The sequence below is a fragment of the Pan troglodytes genome, chromosome 14, assembly GCF_028858775.2.
Source record: "Pan troglodytes isolate AG18354 chromosome 14, NHGRI_mPanTro3-v2.0_pri, whole genome shotgun sequence".
Lineage (NCBI taxonomy): Eukaryota > Metazoa > Chordata > Mammalia > Primates > Hominidae > Pan > Pan troglodytes.
In genome coordinates, this window is record NC_072412.2 from 118781153 (window position 1) to 118784107 (window position 2955).

The following is a 2955-nucleotide window of genomic DNA, read 5'->3' on the forward strand; positions in this document are numbered from 1 at the left end:
GGCCTGGTTTGTCTCTCGATTGCCACCTTGCCCTGGCTTCTCCCGCCCTGTTGAGATGGGAAGGTGAAGTGTCTGTCTGGAACACCAGCTTCCGCCCTTCCCAGCTAGGCTGGGGATTCCTCCAGGGAATATTCTAGTCTGTGGGGGCAGGATGGAGGCTCCAGGGATGATACTGTGCCATGACTGCCATGGGCATTCCTTTCCCCAGATACCTTCCTGCGTCTGGGCCACGCCCAGAGGCAGATGGGAGCCTGTGCAGGCCCCGTGGCGTCGGGAGGGGCCCACACGTTGACGCAGCCTCCCCAAGGCCCCCCACTTGGCCTGGTCTCTCTTGTTCCTCTTGGGAATTGGACACCTCCCCGGTGACTGCCTATGACCCGCAGACTCCCTGGGAGGGAAACGTCCAGAAAGCTTCTCATTGGGGCGGACGTTTTACATTAACTTAAACAACCAGGTGCTCTTCAACTGCACGGTGCCAGGCCCCACCCCAGCTCAGGCTTGTGTGGTGGGGGCCACAGGCATCCCCCGGGCAGGTGACCTGCTCACCAGGCAGCGACCTGACCTGGCACAGTTGGCCCCCACCGTGGCCACCCTTAGAACCCCCTGGGGGCTTTAGCATGCCTGCATCCAGGCCACAGCCTGGCCACTGAAATCAGTCTCTGGAGTGAAGCTGGCCAGGAGCTTCCGGAAGCTTCTGGAGCTCCTCAGGTGCTGAGTGGTGGTGGCGTGGCAGGAGGGGCTTCGGGGGGCTCCTCCTCTCCTCGGGTCCAGATGTTTAGTCCTTGCCCTGCTGCAATCCGGCACTGTCCCTAGGCCTCAAGTTAACTGGCCATGAAAACCAAATGAACTTTCAGTAAACAGAAAAGATTCCGGACAAGGCCTGCCGTGTGTCTCCCAAACGTCCCCTGCAGTTTGCGTCTTGTGTAATGTCCCTAAGCAAAGTTCAACAGTTCTAGTACAAAAACTCCCCAAAAAGTCATGAGCTGGGCAAAACCGTTCGTAAACAGATGTTGCGAAGTCAGGGAAAATCAAAGTGGACAGGTGTTCGACCTCCCAGAAACGGTCTGAGGAAGGGCCGGTCTCCCAGGGTGGGCGGGAGGGCATTCCTGGCCTGCCCGCTCTGAGGCCTTCTCCGTGGAGCTGGCTGTCGGGCTCCTCGCCGGCCCTTCCTGGAGAAAAGGCTTCTGCCTCGGAGTTTCCTAGGCAGCAACGTGGTCCCCAGGGCCCCAGAGGTAAACCCTGGACTTGGATTCCCGTTTCTGGAAATCAAAGGTTGAGTGGGGTCCAGAGAGAACTCTGGGAAAAAATTTACAGTTGAAACCCCCCATCGCCATCACTGTCTGCACCCTGGTTCCTGCCACACTGGGTGTCTGGTGCCCGTGCCCGTCTCAGGATAGAAAGGAAACTGGAGGCTGCAGAGAGAGGGACCTGATGGGTCGTAGCTCAGCGTCTGCCGAAGCCCCATCTAGAAATAGGTTCTCGTCCTGGGAGGTGTGGGAGGGAGCCTCGGGAGGGAGACAGCAGGCAGAGAGGCCCCAGTCCTGGACACGCGCTGGGGGTTGAAGTCTCAGCTCTGCAGGCTCCTGCGCTGCGTGGCAGGGATCTTCTCTCTGCCTAAATATCTTCTTCATAAGTAAAGGCAAGTGGGCTAAACCTATGTCATCTCTGTGTTAACTCAGAATAGTCTAGGCCTGGGCCAGGGGACACTTTGTGACCTGAGACCCCCAGAATTCCCTGAGGGAGGCCCAGCTCTGTTTCGGGAAATAACTGAAGCGGCTGTTTGTGCGAGGTGAGACCCTGAGGACCGAGAGCAGCAGGAGGTCATGGTGGGGAGCGAAGACGGGAAAAGTGATTCCGCCTGAGAGTGAGGGAGAGAGAACCCAGGTGGGACCCTGAGGACCGAGAGCAGCAGGAGGTCACAGTGGGGGAAAAAGAGGGGAAAAGTGATTCCGCCTGAGAGGGAGAGAGAACCCAGGTGAGACCCTGAGGACCGAGAGCAGCAGGAGGTCACGGTGGGGAAAAAAGAGGGGAAAAGTGATTCCGCCTGAGAGTGAGGGAGAGAGAACCTGCAGCAGCCCCATCGCCTCCCCCAGTGACACCTCCCCTCCCCCTGAGCAGGAAGGGGAGCTTTGGGGGGTCCACCTCTGGAGGACGAAGGTGAGAGCGGGTGTCGGGGGCCTGGTGGGGCAGGGAGGCCCTTGTGGGTGCTGGGAGACCAGCCTGTGTGGGTCCAGAGCTGCGCTTGGATGGGGAGATGGGCCTGCTGTCCGGGAACACGCAGCCCAGGCTGTGAGGAAGAGGAAGCAGGAATGAGAGCTTCAGCCAGGACAGCTGGTGGACGGCAGACCTCGGCCCCACCATCACTGTCATGGAGCCATCTCAGCAGGGCTGGGGGTTAAGCTCCCGTTTAGAAGGACCCCACTCCACAGCCACGGGGTAGCCACTGATGTGGGCAAGCGCCTGCCATGAAGACCCCACCTTGGTGGAAGGGCACTGAGAAACTGGACACCCTCGAGACTCAGAGGATCACCTCAGAACTGGCCTGTTAACTATGCCAGGAAAGCATGCCTTCAGCGTGGCAAAACCTGGGGACCCAGCCTCCTCCTGAGCCGAGGGCAGGGGGCTGCCAAAACACTGTCTAAGCAGAGCCTGATCCTGAGTCAGGCAAGTCCAAATGGAGGAAACCATAGACTCCTAAAAAACGTCAGCGTCAGCAAAGACCAGAAACAGCCAGTGACTCTGCATTCAGTGAGACCAGAGGAGCCCACAGGCTGCCAGGAGAGCGAGGGAGACTGCTGGGGGTTCCCGTCAGACAGCACTCAGCGGGGGTGAGGGGAGAGGGAGAGAGGCAGAGACAGAGAGACAAAAAGAAAGAGAGACAGAGACAGAGAGAAAGAGAGAGACAGAGAAAGAGAAACAGAGAGGAGGGAGTAAGTCCAGGTAAAAAACAAAAAA